We start from the raw sequence: 21,277 nt of genomic DNA on the forward strand, positions 1-21,277 counted from the left end.
AGACAGGTGAATATGCAGGATGACACAGACATTTTTGGTTATGTTGGACTTCTTATATATTACAAACATTGTGTATTTTTTTGGGGGGAAAGAGGGTAAATAGGAGGAAGATAATTAGGGGGAAAAGACCAAGTAAAATAGGGGAAGAAAAAAAGAACCAGTGAAAAAAATTGAGAAGGAATAGTCAAGCAGGAAAATTACCTGGAGACGTGTTACAGAAGCCAGAGGGAGGCTTTCCTTCATAATTACACATCTTTAATAACTTTGGTGGTATATGAATTTTTATGATACCTTAAGAAATGTCATAAGATCATAAGATTAGAGCTAGAAAATGACCATCATCATCATTTTAAATCATCTACTCCATTTAATAAGCACAGCAAATTTGTGAGCTGCTTAAGTTGTCCCCAAATGGGCTAAAAAACTGTACTTGAGTGTTAATTGGTTGGTAATACTGGGGCTATAGTGGTTCATGTAGTTTTCCTGGTGTTCTGGGATGTAAAAGCCCCAGCCCATGAGGAGTTAGTGCTTCTGAGGCTTATGAAATCTCTGCTTTTCTGTTGCTTAATGGCCCTGTTGCCTAGCAAATAAAAAAGCAGAAGGGAATTATATCCATCTAAATCAGTTATACTCTTATTGAATTTACTTTCCATTATTAAGTAATTTTTCTTATTAAAGGTTATATGGTCCATGAACATTTCATTGCATTATGTGCCTGAGCCTGAACTACTAGACTGGCTTGAGTTAGGTCTGGCCTAGAATATTATCTCAATTTACAGATAAGGAAAGTGTATTCCAGAAACAATATAGCTTGTCAATAGTAATATAGGTAGTAAACGCCTAAGATGGGATTTGAACTCTTGGGTCCTCTGATACCAAAACCATTTTGTTTGTTTTTTTCCATTGATCCCAAACTTATGTTCGTATATCAAGATACACTTTACAAATCACTTCTCATTTATTTCTCAAAACCTTCCAATATAGGTAGTACTATTATTGGTAATAGGATAATACTATTATTATATCCATTTTAGATTTGAAGAAATTGAGGTTCAGAGAAGTTAGGCAAATGGGTTAAAATAACACACAATAATTTGCAAACCTCAAGACTGGGGTCTCTTGGTGGACCAATCATATATTTGGCTAGGGTGAGAACGTCGGAGTATATTAAATTTGGGAAATTTTGACTTATTTTCATTGACTCCATGCTTCTCTCTGATCCTTAAACCTATCTTTTTAATAAAGTATTTATAACTTTTATTTTTACTTTTAATTTATGGAATTTAAAAAAAGGCATTTCCATAACATGGAAACATAGTATAACAACATAGTATATAACATAACATAACATAGTATAATAAAAAAGATAATTATACATAAAACTGCAAGTATATTATGTACAACTTCCAGTTTCTTTTAAATATATAATACAGTTGGTATGTAAATTTCTTTTTTCTTCTTCTTCCCAAAAGGTACCATTAGATACAAATATGTCTGTATATATTTTACATACATATATGTGTGTGTGTATTTGTATACCCATATGTAAAATCATTTGATATATATTTATTTTTATCAGGTCTTTCTATCAGTCCAAAAAAAGGATGGAAATCACTATGCTAACAGATGGAGTAGATTGTCTATAGAGAATTTCAGAAAGGTTTGAAGAAAAGTAATAAACAAAAATAATTAAAATTAAAAGGAAAATAATTAACTAGAAAAATACTTTGCAGCAAATTTCTCTGTTTAGACCTGATATCCACAATACCCAAGGTATTAATTTCAATTTATAAGAACAAAAGCCATCTCTCAAATAATGAATGGTAGATATGAAAAGGCAACTTTCAAAGAAAAAAATCCAAGCCACCAATGATCATATTTTTTTAAAAAACTGCTCAAAGTCCCTAATAATTATTGAAGTGGAAATTAAGGCAATCTATCCACCTTCTCAACTGTTAGATTGAGTTAAAAATGATTTTTAAAAAAGGAAAACTCTTCATTCCCTTTGAACCAACTGGAGCACTCTGAGACTTATCAAAGGGATCAAAGAAACAAAAAGGATCCATATATACAAAATTTTTTTTATTAAACCTTTTTATTTTCAAAATATGTATGGATAATTTCCAACAATCACCCTAGCAAAACCTTGTGTTCCAGATTTCCTCCCCTTTCCCCCCTTCTTTAGATGGCAAGCAATCCAATATATGTTAAACATGTGCAGTTCTCCTATACATATTTCCACAATTATGCTGCACAAGAAAAATGAGATCAAAAAGGGGAAAAGTGAGAAATAAAACAAAATCCAAGCGAACAACAACAAAAAGAGTGAAAATACTATCTTGTGATCCATACTCAGTTCCCACAGTCCTCTCAATGGGTGTAGATGGCTCTCTTCATGACTTAACAAGTGGAATTGGTTTGGATAACCTCATTGCTGAAAAGAGCCACGTCCATCAGAATTGACCATTATATATTCTTGTTATTGCCATGTACAATAGTCTCCTGGTTCTGCTCATTAGCATAAGTTCATGTAAGTCTCCCCAAGCCTCTCTGAAATCATTCTGCTGATTGTTTCTTATAGAACAATAATATTCATAACATTTATATGCCATAATTTATTCAGCCATTTTCCAATTGAAGGGCATCCATGTAGTTTCCAATTTCTTGCTACTACAAAAGAGGCTGCCAGAGTTTTGCACACATGGGTCCCTTTCCTTCCTTTGTGATCTCTTTGGGATATAAGCCCAGTAGAAACAATGCTGGATCAAAGGGTATGCACAGTTTGATAACTTTTTGAGCATAGTTCCAAATTGCTCTCCAGAATGGCTGGATGTATTCACAGTTACACCAACAATGTATCAGTATCCCAGTTTTCCCACATCCCCTCCAACATTCTCCATTATCTTTTCCTGTCATCTTAGCCAATGTGACAGGTGTGTAGTGGTATCTCAGAGTTGTCTTAATTTTCATTTCTCTAATCAATAATGGTTTGAAGTATCTTTTCATATGACTAGAAATAGTTTCAATTTCTTCATCTGAAAATTGTCTGTTCATATCCTTTGATCATTTGTCAATTGGAGAATGGCTTGATTTCTTATAAATTAGAGTCAATTCTCTATATATTTTGGAGATGAGGCCTTTATCAGAAACTTTGATTGTAAAAAATGTTTTCCCAGTTTATTGCTTCCCTTCTAATCTTATCTGCATTAATTTTGTTTTCAGAAAACTTTTTAACTTAATATAATCAAATTATCTGTTTTGTATTCAATGATGTACTCTAGTTCTCTGGGCACAAATTCCTTCCTTCTCCACATATCTGAGAGATAATCTATCCTATGTTCTTCTGATTTGCTTATGATATTACTCTTTATGTCTAAACCATGAACCCATTTGACCAATTAGGCATTGACCCACACCTAACACCTTTTTTTTTTTTTTAGATTGATAAAAGAGGTTTATTATTGAATAAGCAAAGTTAAAGTATAGGCGAAGGTAGAGATAAGGAGGGCACTGGACAGAGGGTCCTCACATGGTAGCCATGTTTGGAATCTCTGCAAAGAGGGGTTCCCAGCGTGGCCTTTTTATAATAGGAGACTTAGCTCGAGGGGCTTTCAGGTGTAGCCCCCAAAGTTGGCTCATATCCGGGTGGGGCTGGGAACAGCACACCTAACACCTTAAGGTGTTAGGTGTGGGTCAGTGCCTAATTTCTGCCATACTATATTTCCAATTGTCCCAGCAGTTGGTCAAATAGTGAGTTCTTATCCCAAAAGCTGGGGTCTTTGGATTTATACAAAAATTTTTATAGCAATTCTCTTTATGGTGACAAAGAATAGAAATCAAGGGAATGTCAACCAACTGGAGAATGGCAGAACAAATCATGGCATATAAATATAATAATATATTATTGCCCTATAAGAAAAAGTATAGTATTTGGGAAACCCATGATGACATAATACTGATACAGAGTGAAATGACCAGAGCTTCAACACATTATATATAAAAATAACTTTAAAAGAATTAACTTGGATCCATGTAATTAACAGCCATATCTTCAAAGTACCAAGTATGAAGCAAACTATCTACCACTTAACACAGGGTGACAGACCCAGGATGCAAAAAGAGATATACATTTTTGGCCATGGTTCACTTTGGGAATTTGTGTTGCTTGATTTTATATATATATATGTTACAAAGGCTTGATGTTAGTGTTGTTTTTAATTGTATAAGGAGGGATGTGAGATGAGTAAGGATAGGGCTACCAAAAAAAGAGAAAGAGAAAGAAAAAATGGATCATTGAAGCATTTGAAAGACATAAGAAAAAATACTATTAAAATGCCAGAAGAAATCACAACCAGGAACAGCCTTGAAAATTACATGTTGAATTTATTATAAATTTAAAAAGAAAACCAAGTTACATAATATATGCTCCATTTAAGTATACTTTTCTTCTTCTGTTTTACTATGTATATTAGAAATGCTCATTTTATTTGGTTTTAATTATAAAGTTCAGAATTTTTTAAAAATATAAAAACTACAAAGAATTGTGATTTTTATTTTAGTATGGATAATCCTATAAATAATATACATTGCACTGCTTCTATGACTTGGTACCCAGGCTTTGACATTTATTTCACCCCTCAAAATGTTTTATCTTGCAAACAGCCAGATGCTAAATTTTTTCAATCTTAGTCAAGCTGGTTCTCAGATGATAGACCATTCTTGACTTATAAACAATACTTTTCCAGTTTGGTTGGAACTGCTAAAGCTTAAAATTCACTAACTAGGAGGTCCTAGGAAGCTCAAGGTCATCTCTATATCAGGATGAGAAATTAGAGAGGGACCTTAACATGACCACATGTATCTCTGCACATACACATGGATTATCTACAAACATATGTTATAATGTTTTTTTTAAATGTTATAAAACATGCATTTTCTTAAATTAAAATTTTTCTTTAGTTTGTTTTAATAACTTAACCTCCAAATTGTGGCGCAGTTACTTTATATTATAAATGATTAATAGTTTTTAACAATCTTCGCTCTTGGCTGATGGGGATTAATGAATGCAGAGGTTTCTAAATGTTTATACATATGCATATGGAAAGGGTCAGCATTTACTTCTATAGGGTGTGCTGAGCTGGCTGTAAGCAAACACAGAATGGTTGCTTGATTCTAGCTGAGAGCTGTCCCCCAGAAACATATGCTGAGGAACACATGGATTTTTAAAAAAATTTTGTCTCAGTTAATTTAGATATTTTTTAATGCTTTGCATATGTACAGATTCCCATTCATCCTGGAAACTGCTTGAAAGATACTTCTTATAAAGCACTTAATACATGCTTTTCATTCTCATGCTGCAGGATTTTAAAGGAAATCTGCATTAAAATATAATGGATTTTCTGCAGTGTTGGATCTTGCTTCCAGGCTTTAATATGCAGGCAAGATGCCCAATATGTCATATTTTCTTTTACATTTTTTCCTCAAGAGGTGGCAGCTTGGAAAATCATAATTATTTGCCTCTCTCAAGCTGTGTCTTTAAGCTTTCCTTGCCAGCTCTCATGGTTGGATTTTAAAATCTGAATTATTAAACTGATGCTCTGAGTTGTGTGCCTTCTTACTCTGAGTCCAGATAGCACACAGTCTTAAAATTACACAGAAATTATTTTTATGCTAGATCCCTGACTATGAAATGTAAATAACTAACACTTTGTTGCATGTAAAGCAAAAATGATAAGAATAGAAAAATGGAAGTTGTGAATATAGAAAACACATATATACACAGGATCATAGACTTAAATCTGGAAGGGATTTAAGAAGGGACCTTTCTTTCCATGATGACCTAATGTCTCTACTAATTATGTGAAATGATTTGTTATTAAAATATATCTCTGGTTCTAAGTATCTCTAGATTCATATGAACTAAATTTCCTATCATGGAGACTTCTCTTTTTTATTTTATTTAAAATATTTTAATTTATAGACATATTTCCATAACATAGTACAATAAAAAATTATTCCACATGAAACTGTAAATCTATAATACACAATTTGCTATTTCTCTAAAATATACAACAAAACAATCATGTAAATTTCTTCTTTTTATTCACTCCCTCTTTCCCCAACCTTAGAGATAGCTACCATTAGACACTATGTATGTGTGTGTCTATATGTGTGTGTGTGTATGTAAGGTTGTTCTATATATATACTTCTACTTATTAGTTCTTTCTCTGGATATAGATAGCCTCTTCCTTCATATATTCTTTATAGTTAATTTAGATATTTATAATAGTAAAAATAACTTATTTGGTCAAAGTCTGTATACAGATTTTGTATTATTAATACTATATACAGAGTTCTCTGATTCTGCTCATTTTGCTCTTCATTATTTCATGTTTTTCTAAAATCATCAAGCTCATCATTTCTTATGGTATAGTAGTATTCCATCGTATTCATGTAATACAACTTTATCAGCTATTTTCCAATTGATGGGCATCCCTGAAGTTTCCAGTTCTTTGCCACCACAAAGAGAGCTGCTGTAAACATTTTTAGAATATATAGGTTCTTTTACTTTTTTCCTTAATCACCTTTGGAAATAGATCAAGTAGTGATATTGCTGGGCCAAAGGGTATATAGGTAGCTTAATAACTCTTTGGGCACAATTCCAGATTGTTCTCCAAATTGGTTAGATCAGTTCACCCACAATTAATTAGCATCCCAATTTTTCCATAGCCCCTCCAACATGTGTCATTTTCCCCTTGTACCATTTTAGTCAATCTGATAGGTGTAAAATGATATCTCAAGGTTGTTTTATTTTGCATTTCTCCAATAAATAATGATTCAGAGCATTTTTATATGACTATAAGTTGTTTTGATTTCTTCATGATTAATCATTGTAATCATTCTTTTTGATTTGCGCCCCCAACTCTGGGTTTCTTCTGAGAATATCTGAAGCTGACTTGTTTTTTGGCTCTTCTCTAGTGATCTCTGTAAATAAGTATGGCTACAAAAGCATTTTGAAGCAAGAATGGTGATGTGTCATAGACTAGGCTATTTGGCTCTTCTCTCCTAAAGTTTTAGTTCATGTCCCCACAATGACAATTCTGGGAAGAGCAGGGCTGCACACTAATTGAAAAATGCTGATATGAGTTTGTTAGTATATAAATTATAACTGCTTTCATTATATTGTGTTTGTGTCATGTGTTTTTCATGAATACCAGAATACATGACTGAGGGTCCAAGGAAAGCTGCTTTTTCTTGCCATTGAGTAAAAAATGAAAACAATTATGCTAATGCATTTTTAATATATTTCTATATCATGTCGCGTATATCTATGCAATCTTAGTTTCAGGGACTCCCTCCTGACACAAAGGATGTTGACTGAAAGAAGAAAGAAATGATAATGATTCACCACCAGTCTTCATGGAATTAAGTGTTTAGTTCTGTAGTACTAACTAGCCCCAGGAATTATTCCATATGAAGTTTGAAGATGAAAGAGCAAGATGCAAAAGAAAGCTTAAAAAGAACTCTCTTTGGGGACAGCTAGATGGTATAATGGTTAGAGCATCAGCCCTGGAGGCAGGAGGACCTGAGTTCAATATGACCTCAGACACTTAACAGTAATTAGCATTTAATATTTATTAGCTGGGTCATTTAACCCCAATTGCCTTGCAAAAACAATAAAAATAAAAGTTTTTTCCTATCTGTGTATGTATGTGTTTTAATGATCCTCAAGAGGCAAATGAAAGTTGAAATCAAACTATATGAGGGGTAATACAGCTGGCAAAATGACGATTTCCTTCCTCCCCTTTTATCCTCTTTCCATTCCTCATTTGAAAGGAAAAACTCTGGATTGAGCCAGTGAATAAGTACTTGAATGCATAGTGGATCTGATGAGAAAGACGATAATAGAGAGATGTTAGAAGTAAGTAGCATGGTAGGGATGGGGAAGCTATGGAAGGAAGCACTCATATAGAAAACCAACACTTAATGACCCTAGCTAGAGCACTGCCCAGGCAGTGCTCTCTTGTACAGATGGAAGATCATACAGGTTTATGTGACAACAGTTACTCACTATAGGGAATCAATTATCTGTTGGTTCAGATTCAAGGTCTCCCTGTTTCCATTAATGTGTACATAAAATTGTTTATTATTTGAGTCCTGTGAGTCCATATGCTTTTATGGGGAGCTGATGACTATCCTTAGGGAAAATTTCCAGATGATATGAGTTGTAAAAATAAGGTCGAACGTTGGCTGTCAAAGTGTAATCTATGAACTTTCAAGGGTTCTGTGAGCTCAAAACTATTTCATGAAAAATATTAAGATTTTAATTTCAAATGTAGTAAATACACAAGCAAGAGCTCTTTAAATGAGGTTGCTTGATAATTTTTAAGAACATAATTTTTTAAGGCCAAAAAAACATGAGAATTGTTATGCTGGACAATGAAAAATTTTCAAAATTTATCCCAGTCTTTTGTGTCAACTATGAGCCTCTGACGAAGAGATTACATAGACAGATGTAGTATGATATAGAAACATATAAGAAAGGCATTAGCAGAATTGATTTCATTTAATGCACAATGGCAAGAAGCAGGATTCTTTCCTGGAACTCCAGGTCATCTTACATACTAATATTCATATTTTGGTAAATATAGAATTTTCTTTCTTTTTTCTTTCTAGAGACACTTTCTTAGGAAAGAGGTCACTGGGTTAAAGGGTATGAACAATTAGATGACTTTTCTTACATATTCCAAATTGTTCCCAAATGATTAGACTAGTTCATTTAATATGTATTAATATATCTGTCTTGCCATAATCACTTAAATAATTAGATTTTTTTTCTTTTATCATTGCCAGTTTTTTTGGTAAACAGTGAAGCCTTATATTTAAAAAACATATTTTATTCATTAGTTATTAAGAACATTTTTCAATGTGGCTATGGATAGTTTGAAATTCTTTCAATGTTTACAGTTTTTGGGGAATGGCTCTAAAGTGTGTGTGTGTGTGTGTGTGTGTGTGTGTGTGTGTGTGTATGCGTGTATGCGTGTGCTTATGTGCGCACAGATGTGTTAAGAATGTATGTGTGTATATACTAGAAATCAGATTTTTCAAATTAAATATTCTGGATGCAAGGATTTTCTTCCTTCTTTTATTATACTATCTGTAGTAATTTAATTTACTTAAAAGCTTTAAAATTACATTTACTCAGACCTATCTATTTAGCTCTATGATTTGCTTTATCCCTTGTTTGGTTAAGTTAATTTTTCCACTAGTCATAAGCTTGAAAGATATCTCCTTCAGTCTTCTAATTTTTAATGATACAGCCTTTTATACTTAAATCACATATCTTCTTGGAGTTAGTTTTGCGATATAGTATAAAATGTTTACCTTAATCTAAATTATGACAAACTTCTTTTCAATTTTCCCAACAGTAACTGTTTTCTTCATAAAGAGATTTGAAAAATTCTGCATTTGGTGAGTACCAAACAATATGACAGATTCCAAAAGAAAACAACCCTAATATACAGGAAAGGATTGATTATAGATATAGCTTTCATTTCAAAATGAGTAGTTGGTGTTAAATCATATCACTGACTGGTTAGAACAAAGGTCAAGCAAATAGCAAAATAGAAAAGATAAAGATGAAAAACTGCTACCACATATAGTTACAATAGGTATTTAAATAAGTTGTCAACTTTAGGAAAAGAGAAATAAATAAAAGTAGACATTAAATCTATTATTGTTTCCTAGAGAAATTTAACAGAAGCAGAATAGTAGTTACAAGAAGATGAAAATAAGTGTTGAAAAATTAAGCTTATAGAGAACTTTTCATGAGTTCTTACTGAATGAGGTAAGCAAGTAGGTGGTGAAGTAGATAGAGCACAGGGCTTAGATTCAGGAAGACTCATCTTCATGAGTTCAAACTCAGCTTCATATTCTCTTCTGAGGCTGGGCAAGTCACTTAACTCTGTTTGCTTCAGCTCCTCATCTTTCTAATGAACTGGAGAAGGAAATGGTACACTATTCCAATATCTTTGCCAAGAAAATCCCAAATGAGGTCCCAAAGAACTGGATACACCTGAATAACAACAAAACAAGACAAACCAAACCATTCTAAGAATGTTATGATATGAAATTAGGATAACAAATAGATGTTAGTTTAAACAGATCTGACAGGGTTTTTTTCCTGTTCTTAAGTGAAGAACTGGATTGATAATGGCACTTGAAAGATGAATTCAAGCAGAGGAGCAACACTTAATTTAGAGAAGAGAAAGATGTACTTATCTGACTGTATTTATGGGATAATTCTTAATATGGAAATTCCTTTCACTATTAGAGACTTGTACCTTGCCTCTTACTTAGAGAGTTAGAAACTTAGACTCCTGAATGCATTGAAAATTAAGTAACTTATTCATGGTCATAGAACCAAGCTGTATGAAAGGACTTGAACTCAGATTTTCATGATGCTAACTTGGCTCTGTAGCCATTCATTATATCATGCTACCTCTAACCTTACAGATCCACAAGAAGTCCATGCTGAAGACTAGTCTATTTTGAGAAGGGAAGATTTCTAAAAAGTACAAAAGATCATAAAAGGACTAAAAAAGTATACAACTGAAATATAGCAGCAAATATGTTCCTACTTTCTCATCTCTATAAAATCTTTTTGATCATTTGATCAAAACATTGAAGTTGTCTTTGAATGAAAACATGGAAAAAAAATAGATTATTGTATACCATAGCAGACCACATCCTTAAAGTCACACATGGACTGGGAGAGGTATACATAGAATACAATAGTGAGATATTTGTTTATTGATTTTTTTAAAAAGTCTTTGATTCAGTAGAACAAAATACGACCTTGAAAATTTTCCTTTTTTAAGCTTTTTTACATATATATTAAATTTGTATCCAATTCATGACAGACATAACTTTGGAGATAACTTTGTTCGACACTTCACTAATGTAATGATAGATAAAGGTATAAAATAGGGAGATGAGTTCACTGAAGCATTAGTTCTCAAATTTTTTAGTCTTAGGACCTTTTTATGTTCTTAAAAAAATTAAAGACTTCTTCCTTTCTGCAAAGTGCTTTTGTTTAAGTGGGTTACAATCTATTTATAGTTGCTCTATTATAAATAAAAACATCTTAGTGGAATTATGAAAATAGTTTTGACCTGAGGGACCCCCTGACCATATTTGGAAAAATTGTGCTTACGGTGTTTTTCTGTGTCATAGAAGATGCTTTATATAAAGTTTAAACAAAAATAAGGCTCCCTATTGATGGCATAGGGACTCCAATATTGTGGAGTTCCATGATTCAGTTGCCCACATGAGTTGTAATATTTCACAGTTCTTTGGCAAGTCACATAATCTTTATATCTGCCTTAGTTGCCTCAACTATAAAATGAAGATAATAATATTTCTTCCTTCCCAGAGTTGTTGTAAAGACCAAATGAAATAACATTTGTAAAATGCTTACTTAGCCCAGTGGATGGAACATAATAGACAATTAATATTTCTTTTTTTTTTGTTCCTTCAAATCAATTCTGAGGAAGAATATTGACCTTAAAGAAATGGGCTTTGAGGAAGGAATCAATTTACAATCAATAAAAACAGATATTAAAAATGTGATCTGTCTAATCTACTTTTGCTCACTTCTATGCCCAGTTCATTGTCCATAAATGACACCTGTCACTTATAAATGTGGGTATATGGACATATGTGTGTGTCTAGTCTGATTTCATCAGTGTAAAGGACTCTTGGTATTTAAGCTATATCCATATGTATGGACTGGAATCTGATCTATAGTACATAATCTTAGTGACATTGAGAGGTTGAGTAGCCCTTGGTCATATTACTAAGTGTATGTCAAAAGTAGGACTTGAACTTGTATCTAACTGATTTTACGACCAACACTCTCTGGCCATTCTGGTGTGTGTGTGTGTGTGTGTGTGTGTGTGTGTGTGTTGTGTGGATTTGTATATATTTTATGACTAGCATTCTCTAGCCATTCTGCTCTGTGTGTGTGTGTGTGTGTGTTGTGTCGATCTGTATTGTATAAGATGGTATTTTATATGATTCTGTCATATGTAAATATTTTTATTCACTTGAATATGAACTTTAAAAATCCATTTTGCTTTTCAGATATGAACAAAAAAGAACATGGACTTATTAAGAAGCAAGAACTAAAGGTAATAACTATACAATGTAAGTAGTATTTTGCTAATCTTGAAATAATAGAAGAACCAAAAAAAGAGACTGGTGGATCCCTTTGTAGAATCTATAAAAAGATGAATAAGAATCACACAGGATGAGAAAGCATGGAAGGGGTTGATTTTGTCCATGGAGGGATTAGCCATATTCAGATTGTCAAAAGGGCTATGACAAAGTAAAGGGATGTTATTGATTTGGAAAGAAGTAATTGACTATGAATGTGGAGCTGGGTCATGTTGGCTGCCAATTCTAGACACAGAAATGGACAAAGACTTCTCATAAACATGAAGGAAGGAAGAAAAGAAGAAGCTTTGGTTATGACAATGGTTTAATTATCATCTCTGTGGAAGTGATTTCTAGATCTACATATCTAGTCCTGAGTTCTGTCACAACATGATGAACAGCCTATTGGACATTTCAAATAAGATTCCTGTACTATCTTCAAGTCAACATGTCCAAAATAGAATTAATTATCTTTCACTAAAAATGCACTCTTCTTCCAAACTTCTCTCTTACTATCTGGCAACATCACTCTTCTAGACATTTAAATTTCTAACTTTGGTATCACTACTGACTCCTCAAACTATGAGTTACCAGATCTTATTGTTTTTGCCTCTCCAACCATTCCCATCTTTTCACGCATTCAGCCACTACCCTAGTTCAGCCCCCCATTATCTTTTCTGTGGAGTTTGCAGTAATCTCTTACTTGATCTCTCTACCCTGAAATCTAATCCATTCCAATCTATGCTGCAAAAGTTTCAAAGTGATTTTCTTAATATACAATCTGACCATGTTACTCCTCTACTCAAGAAACTCCAATAGGTTTAAAAGTAAATCTCCTTTTGCTTCTAGGATTAAATATAATATCTTGTGCTTTGCATTTTATGTCTTTTACAACCTTATTCTGACTCTCTTTTCTGTTACACATTTCTTCTTTTTTCATATTATGTGGTCCAGTCAAATTTACTTTAATGTTTCTCTTATATAGAATTACATTTCTATCTTCATATCTTTGTCCTATCTCTCCTATGCTTGGAAGACATTTACTTTCTCACTTTTCTTAGAATCTCTTAATTTTCTTTTAGGTTTAGATCAAATAGCATCTTACACATGGAGATCTTACTAATTCTCTTTCCTCACCCTCACTATTAATGTTTTTCCCTCTTCAAATTATGTTGTTCAGTTGTTTTAGTCACATCCAACTCTTCATGACCCCATATAATTTTTTCTCAGTAGAGATATTGAAGTGGTTTGCTATATCCTTCTGCAGTTCATTTTACAGATGGAGAAAAGGAGTCAAATAGGATGGGGTGACTTGTTTAAATTAACACAGTTAGCATATGAGGCCACATTTGAACTCAGGTCTTCCTGATTCTAGACCATGCATTCTATCCACAGCACATTCTAGATGTACAATCTGTTCTATATATAGCTATATACACATACAGTGTTTCCCTTGAAAGAATCTAAATTCCTTGAAGATAGTTTTCTTTTGCCTTTTTATCCACAACATCTAATAGATTACTCATAGTAGACACTCAATAAATGCTTGTCAATTAATTGATTGATTGATACCCACTCACTCACCCTCTAAGCCTTTGTAAATATTATAATTTACCGTGGGTAAAAAAAAATTCCTTAGCAGCCAACCCTTTTCAAATATAGTTAGGCTAGTCCTCAGAAACTACTCATACAGGCCATATTCAAGGTTCATACTCATAAGCTTTCCAGTTTTGAAAAATCTGTTAGAACCTGTCCTAAACTGATATATCCTTATGTATCTGCTGTACAAACGTGGCTTTGGAGACATTCCATCTGTAGGATCATCAGTGTGTCATTTAATCTTTGTATACCTGAGTTTCTTCAACTGTAAAAGGGGGATAAAAACAGCATCTTGGATTGTTGTTGAAGATTAAATCAGATAATATTTGTAAAGTATTTAGCACAGTACTATTTAAAGCTTCCTTCCTTCTTTAGTCCAGGAAATTATATATATATGTACATATACATATACAAAATCTTAAAATTCTTAATAATAGATACAGCAATCCAAGGTAAGAAATGCTAGTAATGTCTAATATAAAATTATAATTATAATTGAATTACTACAGAGATATGACTAGAATACATAATTATTAATCTAAAGAGTTTTTTATGAATTTATATATAAAACATAATCCAAAATATAACAAAATATTGAATATTCTATGGCTTATATTTGTCAATAAACTCCCACTTATCCTTGTATCCAATTTGTTCCTCTTTCCTTGTTATTTTCATCCTACATGAGAAACAGCCTCCTAAAACTTCAAGGTTATCATCTTAATGCCTAGGACATGAAATCATAGAAAAATATTGTTGACCTATAGCTTCAGGGATTTCCAGATAACCAGGGACAGTGGTTTTCACCTCCTGTAATGCTCCATGTTTATGGCTTCCAGTTCTAAAGTAATGAAGACAGACAGACTTGGAAATAGTGTTTCCACTGGAAACCTTTATTTCCAGTGGAAGTAGAAGAGTATATATGAAACCACAAATCTCTATTATGTAGAGCTTTTTTCTTTTTAAGTACATAAAAAAATTCAACATGTTTAATGATTCCTTCTGATTTCCAGTTCTTTTCTGGGCATTAAAAAAGGTTTCAATAACCTTTTTATTTCCTTTTTATTTACTTAATTTTAACCTTTCCTCTTCTCCTCATTATCTAAATCACTTCAGTTTTAAAGAAAAAAGAAAAACAAAACCTTTATAATGAATATTTATAATCAAGGAAAGCAAATTCCCATATTGATCAGTCTGAAAAATGTATGTCTTCTGTTATAACCTGAGCCCATTACTTCTCTCTTAGGATGGGGTAACACACTTTTCTGGAATCATGGTTGGTCATTATGTTGATAGAATTCTAGAATGAATGTCTTTACACTGTTATTACTGTATAAATTGTTCTCTTGGTTCTTCTCTTTTTAATCTGTCAGTTCATACAAGATTTTTCAAGTTTCTCTAAAGTTGTCTCTTTAATCATTCCTTTACAATACAATTATACTCCACTGGGGACAACTAGGTGGAACAGTGGATAGATCATCCTAACCTGGAGTCAAGAAGATCTAAATTCAAGTTTGACTTCAGACATTTACTAGTTGTGTGACCCTGGGAAAGTCACTTAACCCCAAATTTCCTCATCTATAAAATGATCTAGAAAAGAAAATAGCAAACCATTCCATTCTCTTTGCCAAGAAAACTCCAAATGGGGTCACAAACAACTGAACAGCACTATTTTTAACTATACCTTCACTCTGATCCATTTTCTGGTTGTGAATTGGAATATTTAGAATTTTAACCTTATGAGTTCAGAGGATTCTTTTGAGGTGATGGCAGTAACTCTGCAATGTCCTAACAATATGACTCGATCTTAGAGACCCTACTCCATTTGTCCAGAGGACATCTACCTCTCCCTTTGCTCTAGTTGGGAGCATGGATCACTGTAGGGCATTGGGCAGAAAAAAATGGTGCCATATATATGCCAAGGAAATTGTCTTTGAATATTCCTATAGTCCCGAAAGTAAAGGAAACAGTTGGCTGTGGGGGAAAAGAAAGGTGGGGAGAAATAAATAAGAATTTATTTTGCGCTTACTATATACCAGGTACTGTGCTAAATGCTTTTACAAATATTATTTCATTTATTCTTCACAGCAATATGATAAAGTAGATGTTATTAGTATCCCCATTTTACAGTCAAGGAAATTAAGGCAGATAGATAAGTGTTCAGGGTCACAGAGGGTCATAGACAGATTTGAATTCAGGTTTTCCTGATTCCAGGCCAACTGCTTTATCTACTGCATCATCTATATGCTAACACTTCTATTCAACTATAAAATGGCACTAAATAATGGGAAAGGGACTATTATATCTTGAATCAATCCAATTTATATATGGTATTGACCAGAGTAAATGGAAAGAATGGGCATTATAAGACAAATCAAGTCAGTAAGCATTTATTAAGAGCTTATGATTTGCCAGGAATTTTATTAAGTAAGGAGGATACAGAGAAGGGCAAAAATAATGAAGGAAATAACATGTAAACAACTATGTATATACAAAACATGTACATAGTAAATTATTAGAGACAATCTCAGAAATATTATAACTAATAATAATTTATAACAATATAATAATGAAAACTAATTAGCTATAATGATAAATACAATGAATAATTAACTATAATAGCATAATTCTGGACGAGAAAGGAAAGTTGAGCCCAGATTTATTGACCATGTGAAATCTGGATTATTCTCTTTAAGTACTTTTTTTGGTCCTACAAGTCAAACTTGGAGATTTCTTCAGTGTTTCACTCTTACTCACTGCCTTATATACCCATATACCTTGGAGCCATCTCAAACTCTCAAGAGTAATTATTAGATTTTCAATGTGAACAATTATACATCAGAAATCAGCAAACATTACAAATCATGGATTGATTTATTGTTTTATTGATTGTCTACACTTAAGAAAATGATGAGAAAATGTAAATAATTCATCTGAAATTTTAAATGAGTATGTATACATCCTCCTACTAACACACCACTGCCCATATCCAATCAGTTGTAAAATCTTCTGGAGTTAAACTTCTTTATCATCTCTGAGACTATGCCCACCCTAATCCAGATTTTCCTTTAGCTCTACTCTGGATTATTTTAAAACTTCCTAAATGATCTTGCTAAATTCAATTTCTTCTATTTCCAGTCCACTACACAGTTTTCAAATTGGTATTCTTGAAGCATAAACTTGGACATGTCATTCATTCTGTACTTGAGACTTAGTAGATTGCCCCCCACCCTACCCCTTTTATTTCAGTCAAGCTTCTCCCTATCATGATTAGCTTTTGGATCGTCTATCCATCAATCAACAACTATTTGTTAAGGGCTTATTGTATTCTAGGCACTGTGTTAAGTGCTTGGAATTGAGCATAAAAGATGAAAAAATCCCTACCTACAAGAAGCTTACATTCTAATGGGAGAAACAGCAAGCATCTATAAAAACACATGTAGCATGAAATTAATGATTATAAATGTTTTCAAAGTAGTTAAATATGAGGTAGTTTAGGAGGAACAGTATTAGTAATTTGGGGGGTGGGTAGGGATCAGGAAAGTTTTGATGCAGAAGAATTCCCTTGAGCTTCATCTATTATGATTTTTTTGCCGAACTGCCTCTCATAATCCTCCTGCTTTATGGTCTGCTCCACTTTGGTTCCTATATTTCATCCCCTTGCTTCTTCACAGTATGAATCCCCAATCCACCTTCTTGATATACTGCCACTTGTTCCTGGCCCAACTCTGCTTTCTGTCCCACCTGCCCTTTATGAAAACACTCAGTATTGGATGACTCTCCCTTTTCAACTGACTATGTTCCAGGTGACCTCCATTGAAATGAAAATCTTCAAACCAGTCCCATCTGCTCTTAGTTTTGCCCCTTATCCACCTGACACCTGCTGATTAATGTAAAAAGAATATTATTGCCCCATCTGCTGGCTGAGTTTTACTTTGATTGATAGCCCCTCCCTGGCTAGGCTTTAGTGATCCCTGTCTAGAGAAGGTAAATTGTCATAAAAACTATACATGCCTTTTCATTAAGGATTTTATTCATCATTACAATCAAATGGAGATAATAAAATATTTGTAAAGCATTTAACAAGTGCTTGACATATAGTAGGTACTTAACAAATCCTTCCTCCCCTCCCCTCCTTCCTTCCTTCCTTCCTTTTTTCCTTCCTTCCTTCCTTCCTTTTTTCCTTTTTTCCTTCTTTCCTTCCTTCCTTCTATTCTCCCTCCCTCCCTTCCTTCCTTCCTCTCTCCTTCCCTCCCTTCTTCCCTCCCTCCCTTCCTTCCTTCCTTCCTCCCTCCTTCCTCCTTCCTCCCCTCCCTTCCTTCCTTCCTTCCTTCCTTCCTTCCTTCCTTCCTTCCTTCCTTCCTTCCTTCCTTTCTTCCTTCCTTCTTTCCTTCCTTCTTCCTTCCTTCCTTCTTTCCTTCCTTTCTTCTTTCCTTCCTTCTTTCCTTCCTTTCTTTCTTCCTTCCTTCCTTCCTTCCTCCCTTCCTCTCTCCTTCCCTCCCTTCCTCTCTCCCTCCCTTCCTTCCTTCCTTCCTCTCTCCTTCCCTCCCTTCCTCCCTCCTTCCCTCCCTTCCTCCCTCCTTTCCTTCCTTCCTTTCTTCTTTCCTTCTTTCCTTTCTTCTTCCCCTTCTTCTACACTAAAACATGAAACAACTGATGGAACAAAAAGATGACATTAGTACAATTTAGAGATTACACATCTAAAAACTGTACAAAACATTTTCTACAAACATTCCTTCATTTTTACCTCAGGATTCTGGTGGTTCTGTTTAGGGAAAAAGTTAGACCTGCCTCAGTAGGAAGCTAAATTCATATGGACATTATTAAAGGCCTAAAAGATTTGAAAATTTCAAATAAAAAGCATTTGTCAAAATTAGGTTATGTTGAAAGACAGAACTGTGAGTATTGAGTTTATAAATAACGTAAATTGCTTCTATTCAGTTATTTTCCATTTATGACATTAAGTCTGTTGGGAAAAAATGACTGAGTAATCATTTCAACCAAGACAAAATTACAAAATGATGTAGCTACCAGCTTATACAATAAATAATAGCTTTGAGCTAAAAGGAATCTTAGAGATAATTTTGTCAAATTCTTTTATTTTACAAGTGAAGAAAATGAAGTTTACAGAGGTTAAGTACTTATCACTTAACCTCTGTAAATTTGAACCAAAATTCCATGAGACCAAATTTTTCACCATATCACATTGTACATGATGTAGGAGTAAGAATGAATGAATGTATAAATGAATGAATGAATGAAAGAATGAAAAGGTGTTTATTAAGTACATAGTATACGCCAAACTCTGTGATTAAATTACTTATGCCAAAGAAAGAAATTACTTATATTCTTTCCCCCCTCAATATATTTTATTAAATATTTTTCAATTACATGTAAAAATTTAGAATTTATTTGAAATTTTTGAGTTCCAAATTCCCTCTCTCTTACCTCTTTCCTTTCCTTGAGAAGACAAGTGATTTGATATGAATTATACTTATAAAGTCATGCAAAATATATTTATTAGCTATGATAAAAAAATTAGCTAATGCAAAAAAACAGATCACAAAGGAGAAATATAAATAAAGTTTAAAAAGTACATTTCAATCTGTATTCAGAGTTCACCAGCTCTCTCTCTCTGGAGACAGATAGCATTTTTCATCATGGATCTTTTTTAATTGTCTTAGATCTGTGATCAGAGTAATCAAGTCTTTCACAGTTAATCATCCTTAACATTGTTGTTATAATTGTGTATAATGTTCTCCTGGAAGTGTTCATTTCACTTTACATCAATCTTTCCAGCTTTTCCTAAAACCATCTCACTCATTATTTCTTATAAAACAATAATGTTCCATCACAATCATATACCACTTGTTCAGCCATTATACTATTGATGGGCATTTCCTTGATTTCCAATTCTTTGCCACTACAAAAAGAACGGCTCTAAATATTTTTGTACAAATAGGTCTTTTCCCCTTTTCTTTAATCAAGTACCTTATATTCTAATGGAGAGGTGATGGGAAATAATACATGAGTAAGGGTATGATGAAATCATTTTTAAAAGTAGATTTGCTAAATTTTCCATGTGAGTTTTAACACACCTCAGAAATCAGTAAATGTTACAAAGCTATATTTTGTTTTGTTAATTATGTAGATTTAAGAAAATAATAACAATGAAGAATAACTGAAAAGTGTACCTTGCTTTTCTTGCTTAAGATTAGGCACCTTTTCCCATAGCAGTGGCAGTATTTTCTAAATTTTATTAAGGTCCTAAAACTAGAAAGCTTCTGGAAGGTTGGGGAAAGGAGAGAAGAAAGGGCTGGTAGTGAGGTGACTCATGAGAAAATAGCCAAAGAATAAAGTGAAACATAGTTGAAGCCAGCTTAGATAGAGCGGTTCAAATAAGCCACTTACCAACCAGTACATCTGCATTCTGGAGTGGAAGCTACAGAATTCAGAAAATCAGTCACTTAGGGCTTCATCTTGGTCCCATGAGTAGGTTAGCTTCTGAGACGATGGATGGGGAAATTAAAGGGAGGAGACTCTTAAACATTAGAGTCAGAAAGAAGGAAAGCAAATGATTCTGTATACTTTTATAGTCTCCCCATCTTTATTGATATGGTGTATTTGGGTTATCCTGATTTTTTTTCTCTTGGCTTAGCTTTTTCCCTTGGCTACCAAAAAACAGCATGCTTGACTTGAAGTACAAATCCTTACTCCTGTACTCTCCACTGCCATGTTGATTCTTGTGACTAGTTGGGTTGTAATCCCTTGACAAGTTGACTCCTACTTGCCTCTTTTAAGCATGGCTAACTCTTTCCCTCTGCCTAGGGATGATTGTGGGATTCAAATTGTCCTCTTCCTCCTTATCATCATCATCATCATCATTATCCTGATGATTTCAGAACTATACTGGGATGTGCTGGTGAGTTTTTACAATCTAGTCACAAAAACTATATACAACACATTTTTTGGTTTAATATGCATTATGAACATTTCTTAAGATTAGACAATCAATGTACACTATTTAAAAGTCTGATTCTTCTTGTGGAGTAAATAACTATATGGACATGTATACATATATTGTATTTAACATGTACTTTAACATATTTAACATGTATTGGTCTACCTGCCATCTGGGGGAGAGGGTGGGGAGGAGGGGAAAAATTGGAACAAAAGGTTTTGCAATTGTCAATGCTGAAAAATTACCCATGCATATATCTTGTAAATAAAATGCTATAATTAAAAAAAAATAGACATTCAACAAGATAATAAAACAAGTCCTGATTGGTAGAAATTACCAACTTCTGAGATGTAAATGTTCACATTGAACATTGGATAAAGAGCCCTTCAGATCTGGTCCAAGCTGTCTCCATTCAGCTTTTAACTCTTTCCCCACTACTCTGGCATCCAACTAACTACTGCCTTTTCTTTTTCTGCTGTTTTACTTAGCCAATTCCAGCTG

The 21,277-nt window shown here is 33.4% G+C and overlaps 1 long non-coding RNA gene across 1 annotated transcript in view; it reads left to right on the top strand.

The window, feature by feature from the left end:
- The window catches only part of LOC127561958 (uncharacterized), a 35,300-nt gene extending 14,540 nt beyond the window's left edge, over positions 1 to 20,760 (top strand). The window contains exons 2-4 of the long non-coding RNA XR_007953577.1: positions 9,429 to 9,471; positions 12,145 to 12,191; positions 20,644 to 20,760. This is a non-coding gene — a long non-coding RNA (uncharacterized LOC127561958). The remainder of the gene's footprint in view (positions 1 to 9,428; positions 9,472 to 12,144; positions 12,192 to 20,643) is intronic.
- Positions 20,761 to 21,277: the final 517 nt, after the last annotated feature.

The sequence above is a fragment of the Antechinus flavipes genome, chromosome 4, assembly GCF_016432865.1.
Source record: "Antechinus flavipes isolate AdamAnt ecotype Samford, QLD, Australia chromosome 4, AdamAnt_v2, whole genome shotgun sequence".
Lineage (NCBI taxonomy): Eukaryota > Metazoa > Chordata > Mammalia > Dasyuromorphia > Dasyuridae > Antechinus > Antechinus flavipes.